The sequence below is a fragment of the Octopus bimaculoides genome, chromosome 23, assembly GCF_046866305.1.
Source record: "Octopus bimaculoides isolate indiv1 chromosome 23, ASM4686630v1, whole genome shotgun sequence".
NCBI lineage: Eukaryota > Metazoa > Mollusca > Cephalopoda > Octopoda > Octopodidae > Octopus > Octopus bimaculoides.
Genome location: NC_142950.1, coordinates 1,304,109 through 1,316,474, shown reverse-complemented (window position 1 = coordinate 1,316,474; position 12,366 = coordinate 1,304,109). Strand labels below are relative to the sequence as shown.

The following is a 12,366-nucleotide window of genomic DNA, read 5'->3' as shown; positions in this document are numbered from 1 at the left end:
AATCCACTCAGAAGGCTTTGGTATAGTGATATTTTCCCAGAAGTTGTGTTTTCGAAAATCATAGAATCTCAAATATCTTATTCATATCTTAATAATAGGCACACCTTTATAATAATACCCTGCATTGAAATTTATTCTTTCGATTTTAACTCCGCCAGGTGGGTGTGTTAATGTCATTTAGTGAGATGAATAGATATTTTCATGTAAGACACATGTCTTCCGGTATGAGTTTAAAGAACGTGTCCCAGCGAAATACTTAGAGAAAGTCACTTACTAAGAAGCATGATAGGCGGGAGGATCTGACGTATAGCTAAATTAATCAGAAGTGGATACAACAAAATAAATATGTATATTATGTATCTACTTTCTTTATAAACAGATCTATCTTTCTTTCTGCAAGGTAAATATATATTGTAGCTAAACAACTCAACTCCAGCATAAGGTGATACATTCAAATGTATGAGAGTGGTGCAAGGATTTGTATGCGGCGCCTATGCCATGTCTTAAAAATACAGAGAATGTAACGGAAGCAGAAGAATTATTCCACAAAATACGGATTCTACGTATGTAATTTCTATAAACATCAAATTGCTTTTAATACAGAAATATAAGATAAAACAGTTTTTAAATTCCATTGGAATGATGTGGTAGATGCAAAACAGTTTTGTGGCACTCAATCGATAACGACGACGAGGGTTCCAGTTGATCCGGTCAACGGAACAGCCTGCTCGTAAAATTAACGTGCAAGTGGTTGAGCACTCCACGGACACCTGTAACCTTAACGGAGTTCTCCGGGAGATTCAGCGTGACACAGAGTGTGAGAAGGCCGGCCCTTTGAAATACAGGTACAACAGAAACAGGAAGAAAGACTGAGGAAAATTTGTGGTGAAATAGTACAGCGGGGTTCGCTGGAGCCTCGTGGAGCTTTAAGTGTTTTCGCTCAATAAACACTGAAAACGCCCGGATTGGGAATCAAAACCGCGATCCTACGACCGCGAGTCCGCTGCTGTAAGCACTGGGTCTTTGCGCCTCTACCATTCACATTTACACGTATATATAATGCATTTATATTTACATATTTACAACTAAACAAACACAATAACACGTGCACACACGCACTCACATACAGTCATATATATGTGTGTGTACAAATGTATATAGACAAATGTATATACATGTATTGGTGAGATAAATAACTAGAAAGATACACACACACATTATATATATATATGCATATATACAAACATACGTACATACATCATGTATGTATACATATAACCATATATGGAATAAACATAAATGCTTGCATGTGTTTCTACTCATACATATATACACTCAATTATTTTACCACAGAACAATGAAAAGTATAAGATACATAGGAATCTATTGTTAAAACCTGTTCTCTTCTAATTTCAACATTGTTATTCTATTTCCCATTTTACTCAATGTATTCTGGTAGTTTTCCAATAGTATATAAAAAAAAAACAGTCCACTACACTACAACATCGCTCTTATTTATTTTCTTTCATCTATGTTACATTTCATTTATATATTTAAAAATGTTATACATATGATCGGTTCTACAAATTTTTCCTGTTGTTTTTGTCTGTACTTTTCGTTCTTTTAAATTGTTACTATTGCCTTGCTTTCATTTAGTTGTTTGGTTTTGCTTGCAGAGGGGCTTTATATTTGTTTCTCGTATTACCGTTTCCTTCACGCCTCTTTGAGTATTTCCAGCAAGTTGGTCAGTCGTTCAGTACGAAACAATGAACAAACGATGGAAGGAGGAAAATAGAAAAAAAAGAATCTAAATGTGAAACGGAAAACATATTTCAGATGAAGAACTTCAAAAGAATAACAAAGTATCGTATAAATATTTCATTTATACATAGAAAAGACATATGTCTATTAGGAGGGTGTTGTAGATGATATATACATTGATAGATATATATGTGTGTGTGTGTGTGTATGGATATGTGTATATATATATATATATATATATATATATATATATATATATATATATATATATATATATATATATATATATATATACACACACACATTTATGCTTTTCATCAAAAATATAATCTGCCTCTAGCTGGATGTCTTTTGAACATCGTAGTTGCGTGCTTGAAACATGATTTCAGAGTGTTTTATGATAGAATCGTCAAAGTGGCTTTGCATTTCCTCACATGAAGCTCTCTGAATTTCCATATTGACAGAAATTGGTTTTCCAAATTCAATAAGATTCTCTCAGAGAAAACATTCCTGAGTGAAACTGGCAAAACCATATTTGGGATGCCCGGCCACTTAATACCGCTTCACCGAAGACACAACGAACATTTTTATGTTGCTTCCATAACAGTTTTTGAATTCATATAATATGTGGTACCTGATGCATATCTGCCCTAAACTTGTTTTAAATGTGTAAAAGTAGATGGGAACTTAAGCTCTTTGATATCAACTCTATTCAAACTTCAGCTACGTCTTCCAGCCGCGTATATATAAAAAAGACAGGAAGAGAGAGAGACAGCAATCGCGATATCATTCTTAAAAGAACTACATCAGTTTAAAATCCTCGTAACACTTATAGATAGTAACACTTATAGACCAACTCATTTAAGGCTTGCGATTTAGGGACGCAAACGGCAGTTAATTAAGATTTCAAGTATGTTTCTCCTTGAGTATGATAGACAGATTGCTATCGTAAATTATTACTCTTTCTATAACAAATAATTTATACACGTATGCTTGCGCAAGGGAAAGCTAATGTGTCTGTATACAGAGAGAGAGAGAGAGAGAGAGAGAGAGAGAGAGAGATAGTTTACATTTATCTTGAAATCGTCAGATACATATATACGTGGGATGTGTATGTATGTAAATGAATGTATATCAATATTTGTGCATAAGTATTTGAATATGTATATAAGTGTATCTGTTCATGCATATGTATACATACATACATACACACACACGCATATATATGTAAATATATATCCATATATATATATATATACATATATACATTTATATATATATAAATATATATATGTGTGTATGTGTAAATATATATCCATACATACATACAGACATATATATATATATATATATAATTACATTATGTGTGTGTTTGTGTATCCAAGCATATATGCACATATATTATTATTTATAATGCATTTAAAAAGATATTTTTTTTATTTTTCTCTGCAAACAATATTCATAAAATTTGGATTTCCGTTTTTTTTTGGTTTTCTGTTTACATTCATTTAAAATCCCACTTCAGTGAACGGTTTATGTGGAATGGAATCTTCTTCGAGCGTCCCTGACAAAAAGTGACGAGCTGATCATGTGAGAAAAATTGTCAAATAAATAATTGAATTTTGATGTAATGTTAATTACCTTTGTCTAGACAAACAACTCTTCAAGTGTTCCGTTGCAGGTGATGAAATGATAGGGAAGCTGATTACATCACAGAATATCGCTGTCTGTATATTACTGATAATGACAAAAACATTATGAGTAAGATGCTATCGTTAATGCCGCCACAGCTAACCACACCACCACCACCACCACCACCACCACCACCACCACCACCACCACCACCACCATCATCATCATCATCATCATCATCATCATCATCATCATCATCATCATCATCATCATCATCATCATCGTCGTCGTCGTCGTCGTCGTCATCATTGTAGTTATCTTAATGAGTATCATCTTGGAAATCGACAATTTTATTCATTGTATTCATGATACGTGCACACATGCATACACTTATACATACACACTCGCAGAGACACAAACACACTCACGCAGACTCACACACACACACACACACACACACACACACACACACACACACACACACACACATATATATATATATATATATATATGACCTCCCCCCCACCAGCATAGCTACACCCTGAGGCCGTGTTTGATATACGAATGTACAGCACACACAAATATGATTTTGAAATATCATCCATTATGGAACCTGTTGACTATTTTGTGTGTGTATATCTATCAAGCAATATATATATATATATACATATATATATAAAGACACATAGATAGATAAATGAATAGATAGATAGATAGATAGATAGATAGATAGATAGATAAAGACATATACACTCTATCACTACAATGTCGACAACTATTTAGAAAAACTCATAGGTACAAATGATATAAAGTAGCGTTAAAATAAAACAAAAAACTCATAGTATAAAGATACCCCACTGTGAAAGGGCAAGTCATTTTCGCCAACCCATTACAGGAGGGCAGACATAAAATCTATTTAAATATGCTAGTGTGTATATTATGTCTATATAAATACAGACTAAATCAAATCATCACGTGACTACGAAATTACATGTCCCTTAACTGATAGATTTGTGTGAGGAAAATAAAGGTCAGGTTTTATAATATCTCTCTCGATGCATTGCACCAAACAAAGATAAAAACATAACAAAAACCAGAAAGCCAAACAAATATCGGATGTTAATGCCTAGCGTACGTGTGATCATTGATGTGCACCAGAAGGCACAACCTTTGTAACCGCGATTAGTTAATGTATATATGTTGCAGTCAATTTAAATTTCATTTTCAGTATTTTTATACAAAAAAACTACATTTAGAGAAATATATAAACCTAGACGCGATCAAAATAGACAGGAGATAAACACGAAAATCAATTTTTGCAGGAGAACCATTATAACAAGTATCAGCTAAACATGGTGGACTGGCTGAATTTGTAGAACGACGGAGATGATACCTTGCAGCACAAATACCAACCATCTGTGTTCTGAGTTCTTGGTGGAAGACTCAATTAGTTTCCCGCTTTAACATTGTCACAAATTCTTACCGGGGCCATACAGGACTTAATTTTGCTATAAATTTTCGCACAGACTCTATGGTTTATTCATGCCATAATCCTTCTAGAAAATAGATCGAAACTCCTGAAAAATTGATCTTGATAACAGACTTATATTAGGTAGGCAAAGAAAAATCAGATTCAAAACTGTATAAACACAATCGAGAACAAGTACAATGTTTATAAACTATATTTAGAGAGACTTATATTAAAAGTTACAAACACACACATACACACATACATGTGTGTGTATGTATATATATATAAATGGATGTTCGGAGCAGCAGATATAATACCGATAACGAAATAGCAGGAAATAGAACTTGCTATAGCAGGAGACGTGTATAACTTTAGTACGAAAGCATGAATCAGAAGACTAAACATTTATAAAGGGCATTTATGTGCGGTGGCTTTGGTAATTTCAATGAAACCCAGCTCCTGTTTAAATCATAAATGTTCTTGCCTCCAGACAATGAGTTATTAATCTTTACCGTTGTGGATTTTGAACTCAGACCGCAAAATTCAAAACACTGTAATATAAACCCTTTTTTATCCAACGCTCAAAAGAATCAACCCATAAACTTCCCTGTAATAATTCATCATATTTGTTCTGAATTTATGAACGTATATTACATACCATACAAAACAATTTAGACACCCATCAAACAAACAGATAATGATGACAAACTGCTGTTAGGCGAAGTCACTTCAGAAAGAGATATAAATTAAACTATTTAAATGCCATCAGGCAAGTACAAGTTAATGACAAACTATTTTTAAACAGAATCATTAAAGAGGTATACATACATCAAACTATTTAAACACCATCAATACGACTGAAAATGATGTAACCTATTGTTAAATACACCCATTATTTAGGATAGATTATACAAAGCTATTTAAATACTTTCGCTTAAATAGAATAATGATGGCAAATTATAGTCAAACACAAGTAATATAGATTCGGACATATATATTTGACCATTTAAACAGTAACAATAGGGATAACAACGACGATAAGCTATTGTTTTATACAATCATTATAAAAGTAAGAATTTAAGAATCTACTTAAATGTCATCAAGCGAACATATAAATGAAGACAAAATACTGCGAAACAAAAGAGGAACCCTGAGTCGGAGTTGCGCTCCATTCCGAGAGAAGTTGTCACATCGGTCATTACATGACATGGAAACGGGGATTCCGAGTCTAGAAGTCGTAGGGTTCGACATAATAATGTCCATGCACACAAACACGAGTATATATATATATATATATATATATATATATATATATATATATATATATATATGTGTGTGTGTGTGTGTGTGTGTGTGTGTGTGTGTGTGTGTGTATGTATGTATGTATGTATGTATGTATACGACGCTACTGGAATTCAGAATGTACAGAGCAAGAAGAATGCTATTAATTCTTTTGTCTAGTGCGCTGACAATTGTGCGAGCTCGCTGCCACACTGGAGCTAAATGAAGTAAAGAAGAATTCTTGTGTCCTGTGGATTGATCCTTGAGGTATCGACAGTAGAAAGATTGGAATAAAGTTTAACATTAGTAGGAGAAGAACTGGTAATGCGCACGACCAGAATAAATGCCACAAACCATTGTATTCGAAGAAATAAGGCAATATAAATTCATAGTATTTAACTGCTAAAACGTATGAATAATTCAAATACATACGGAATCCCTGGATGAGGAACCTTATTTACAAGTGCTTCAAAACCTGAGTTGGAAGCACAAAAGAAGGTGAGAAGGGGTCAACTACATGGTTGTTGGTTCTTCTTAAAAAATACATACAAATCTTTTCGAAAAGGATCGCCAAAAGGGAAATGGTCATTCGTTGATGTTGCCAGAGTGGAAATGCTGTTGTAGAGTTCAAGAATAGGAGATCAGGTAATTCATTTAAATGAAAAGTATTTGCAATTAGAAAATAATATCTCACAGCATGCCTTAAAGTTGATTGGAATTGTGGAGGATGGAAAATATTTGATCATAGTTCTTCTTAATGAGAACTGACCTGTGGCGAAATGACAACAAATCTAATACAATTAACGGTCAGGAAAAATAAGACAATCTAATTAATCGTCTCCTTTATAACCGATAATTATCAGAAACTATTTAACCACTATAATTAGAGACGAACATTATATCAAATTATTTGAAGATTATAAAGAGAACAGGTTGATATGGAAAACGTATATAAACTTCATTGTTCCAACTTATAAACATAATTAATAAGGTTTTAGAAAAGATCTGGTATTTGGGATTGGCATCGAAATCCACTTCGTATTGTTCGTAACTTGCCGTTTGGAAATGCAAATACATTTGGTAGAAGACTCCAGGTAATCAATGTTGTGAAAGACAGGTGTTTAGTTATATGTCTACTCTGTCCGAGTAACAATAGTGAGAAGACAAATATCACAAAAGATACACACACACACACACACGCACACTCACACGTGTATATGTATCTCTCACTCACACACACTCTCTCTCTCTCTCCCTCCACCAAAAATTGCTGGCTTTGTGCCAAAATTTCAAATCAATATTTGTAAACATTTTCACATACAGATACATAGACAAGCACATACACACATTATGCAAATAACATACTGCCACTTCCGCACAGACAAAAACACATTTCGCTACCATTAACCATGAATTAATACATCATTTTGCGCAAAAGATTTACCCAATATCTCAAGAGATACAAAAATAACGTCCACGAAACTCGTCAATTCGGTCACAAAACACATTCAATTGGGCGCAGTTATCCTTCATACACGGAAAACCATAACACATGGACTTCATAGAGAACTAATCTAATTCTGTGCTTGGTCTTATGACTATCGGCAGCCAATCAATCTGCATATTGTAGTATTTTATTTTAAAATTGAATGTTGCAAAATCTCTGAAGTAAGACGATGAGAGGATTATTGCAACGCAAAAGGTCTCTTCTGATCTTGTGACGTGTGACGACCTAATTTAAGAAAAAGACGTGTCAGTCATTTTACTAATTGTGGCAAAAATGCCAGATGCATACTAATACTAATACAAACAATAATAATAATAATTATAATTATTATTATTATTATAACACTGCTGTAGTTACTTCTGCTACTACCAGCAACAATGCGACTAATGCTGCTGCTGCCTCTACTACTACTACTACTACTATTACCACCACCACCACTACGACTACTACTTCTACTAATACTATTTCTGTTGCTGCTCCTGCTACACCTATTACAATCACTACTACTACTACTACCACTACTAGTACAAGATTAAAGATATACAACTTTTACTAAAAAAATATGCGATGCAATAATTATGGTGTACGTCTTTTGAAGGTGAACATGGGATAATATTTACTTCCTTTGATGCGCTTCGATGTCATGTGATATACATGTGGATATTAATAAATGAGTCGCCCATCGCACAAGCGGCTCAGTATAAGTACACGTACACACACGTATACAACACACGTATATATGTATGCATATACGTGTTTCAATATGCATGTGTGTGTGTGTGTGTGTGTGTGTGTGTGTGTGTGTGTGAAGCTGTAATACAACACCCTGCCGATTTATACATATATATTTGAGAGCATTGCGTAGTGTTTATATTTTATTCTACACTCAGTCTTCCTTTGAACGATATATGTGTGTGTGTGTTTGTGTGTGTGTGTGTGTGTTTGTTTCTCTCTTTCTCGCTCTCTCTCTCTCTCTTTATTTATATATATATATATATATATATGTCTCTCTCTCTCTCTCTTTACTTATTTATAAAGAGATAGATAGAGAGAGAGAGAGAGTCAGACAGACAGACAGATACAAACATAGATAGATAGATAGATAGATAGATAGATAGATAGAATGAAACACTATAATATGCAGACTGCGAAAGAAACCAAATATAATATCACATTTTTTGTATAAATTAATCATAGATATTGAATGTGTGAGAAAAAATAATGGAATACTGAGAAATATTTTAAATTGTCTGCAGTGTGTTCATGATATCACGAAATATTTCAAAGATATCTCCAACAGATTTATATTTTCGTTACGTCTGAAAACTCATTTATTGTTTAACTATGAATATTGAGCAGACACATAGCTATTATATAATACGATAGCACATTGTGTCATTTCTACTCTTGCATGATCTATATACATATATATATATATATATATATATATATATATATATATATATGTATATAAATATATCTATATGTATGTATATATGCATATGTGTGTGTGTGTGTGTGTGTGTGCGTGTAGGAGGTAGTATTATGTTGAAGCTAAAGCAAATTGAAAGAAGTTTTTAACTTTTAGAAGAACGCTCACGACGGGAAAACATGGATGAAGAGAGGAAAAAAGAGAACGAGAAATAAATGAATGCTTCTCAATTTAACGATCACCACCTGCTGAAATGATCGGAAGAGGATGTAGCTGGCTTATGCAATGGCGGTCAAGCAAGAGGAGGAAGCATCAGTTGGCATATATGAGGGAAACGCACGCGTGTGTGTCTGTATGTATAGACGGAAACTGAAAGAAGTCCGTCGTATATATATATATATATATATATATATATATATATATGTACATGTGTGTGTTTGTCGCCCCCAACATCGCTTGACAACTGATGCTGGTGTGTTTACGTCCCTGTAACTTAGCGGTTCGGCACAAGAGACCGATAGAATAAGTACTAGGCTTCCAAAAGAATAAGTCCTGGGGTCGATTTGCTCGACTAAAGGCGGTGCTCCATCATGGCCGCAGTCAAATGAATGAAACAAGTAAAAGAGTATATATATATATGTGTGTGTGTGTGTGTGCGTGTGCGTGTATGTGTGTGTGTGTGTATGTTGAAGGAGTCCGCCTTAGAAGTTAGGTTATTCGGCAAACGATCTTTAGGTTCCGCGTTCGATTTCCGGAGACGAGTTGTGTCCTTGAGCAAGACACTTTATTTCACGCTGCTCTAATTCACTTACCTGGCAAAAATGAGCAATACCTGTAATTCGAAAAGCCAGCCAAATCAAATTCTGCATGACACTGGATTTACATGCAAATTGCGCTAAAGTTACTCTTATTTATTGAGTGCTTCATCCACTTCTACGTCAATTTCAAGAGTTGGCAGTTCTGTTGATCGGAAAAACTAAATCACTGGTAGAAATATCCGAACCAAGTACCAGTTATGTTTGGTATTTATATATTGCATATATGCATGTTTGTTAGTACGGACTTATTTATGTGTATGTATATATGCAGCAAGTATGTTTCATTTTGAAACTTGTTGTATTCTTCTCCTATGAAACAAATTGGTTCTAACGAAATCAGGGAGTCTAATCAATCCCTGTTTCCAAGATAAGAACAATGGTAAAGAGCCAATTATGGAATTCAAAAGGAGACCTTCATATCTTGCATATCTTTATTCTGACGCTTATCGATCTTGTTTGCAACGCTTGTATCATATTATTCAGTCTCTATGAATGTGTGTACGCGTTCCTGCTTATATCATGCGTAGGCATGCATCTATATATTGGAAAATACTGGTTGTCTGTATGTACGTGTTTTTCTATCCATGTTCCATGTGGAATCGCATGTACACGCATACATACAGAGCTATACACACACACAAATGCACGCATGCATACACACAAACACATATATATATATGTATATACTAGGGCAGAAGTGCGGCAGAATCATAAATACGTCGTAAGAAATGCTTTACCGTATATCATCCGGCTCTCTGAAGAAGGCAATGGAAATTCCAAATATTCATCGGAAATCTTATCCCGCTAGCTGAAGTTCCAGGAATCAAATATTGGAAGGGCACAGGCCCTCCCAGGTCCTAGGGACACTGCTGGAGAAAGGTTCTTATGCAGAGGTCCTGCCAATAACACGTCTCTCACTGGACTAAATTATTTATATGTTATTGTGCATTCCTGTTTACATGTACGGAAGTGATTCTGTAAGCGTCACCTATTGATTATAAAGGGAATTCTGTGAAACTATTGAGAAAAACAAAATACATTTACAAATGCACCTTAAAGGATATCTTTAGACTTGTCCAGTTCCCTAAAAGGCTAAAGTCAGACATAGCAATAATCGGTGTATCAAAGCATTTCTACAAAAGCACATTCTATCACCAAAACAGAAACCCTACCTCTCTCACTCTCACTCCCTCTACCTTTCCACGTATCCCCTCTATTACCCTCTATCACACTCCCTCTGTCTCTATCTCTCTCCCTCTCTCTCCTCCTCTGTCTCAGTCATTTGACCATTAACTCCCACATGCTCAATAGATTTTGGTCTTCTGCTTCATTTTCTAACTAACTTAACGTCAATGTATGTGTGCGGCAACAAATCAGACACACATTTGTGTGTTATGTGCCTGCGTTCCTCTATAGATGTAGACGAATATACATACGTAGTTTTACGTATATATATATATATATATATATATATATATATATATATATATATATGTATTAAATGTATATATATATATATATATATATATATATACACACACACATATATATATACATACACACATATATATATATATATATACACACATATATATATGTGATTATATTCACACACATATATATGTACGTATATATATATATATATATATATATATATATATATATATATATATATATGTATATTTGTATACGTACATACATATATACACTTATCTAAATCCATTTAGGAAATTGCCTTCAACAATTCACACATATATTACAATAATGCACATACAAAAATAGATATATACCCTCAAATTTACACATATATACATACATGTAAACGCATATCAATACGCATGCATACAAACATATATATATATATATATATATATATATATATATATATATATATCAACTGATATATATGACATATATGAGTACATACATGCATGGCACATTTAAATTCCGATTTTCAAACGCAATTAAAACTCCTTAATTACGTTTGTCGGGATTCTGTCTTTGATCTCGTCGCTTTCAAATTTAATTACCACATGTAATCTCTCCCCGTTCTATTGTCCTCATTACTCTTCTCTCATTCGGTTTAACTTTTCTCTCTACAAATGTTCAATACTCTGCTGCGGGCAGCCTCGTTAAAAGCATTCTCGCAGCTGTTCCGTTTCAACCAACTCTATTTGAAGCACCACAATTAAGCGAACACTAACATTGATAATAATAATAATAATAACGATGATAATAATAATGATAATAATAATAATAATAACAGATTCAGACAAGTTTGTAACCACAATCCTATACTTTACGCAAACTTTCATACATACCAATACGCGCACAGACACAGACACACACACACATATATGTATATATATATATGTATATATGTATGTATATATATATATGTATGCATCCATACATATATATAGATAAATATAAAAATATATGTATGTATGCATACATATATACG

At 33.6% G+C, this 12,366-nt stretch overlaps 1 long non-coding RNA gene across 1 annotated transcript in view; it reads right to left on the bottom strand.

The window, feature by feature from the left end:
- Positions 1–1,296: 1,296 nt before the first annotated feature.
- LOC149131281 (uncharacterized) overlaps positions 1,297–12,366 on the bottom strand; it is a 64,793-nt gene continuing 53,723 nt past the window's right edge. Inside the window, exon 3 of the long non-coding RNA XR_016238049.1 lies at positions 1,297–1,721. This is a non-coding gene — a long non-coding RNA (uncharacterized LOC149131281). The remainder of the gene's footprint in view (positions 1,722–12,366) is intronic.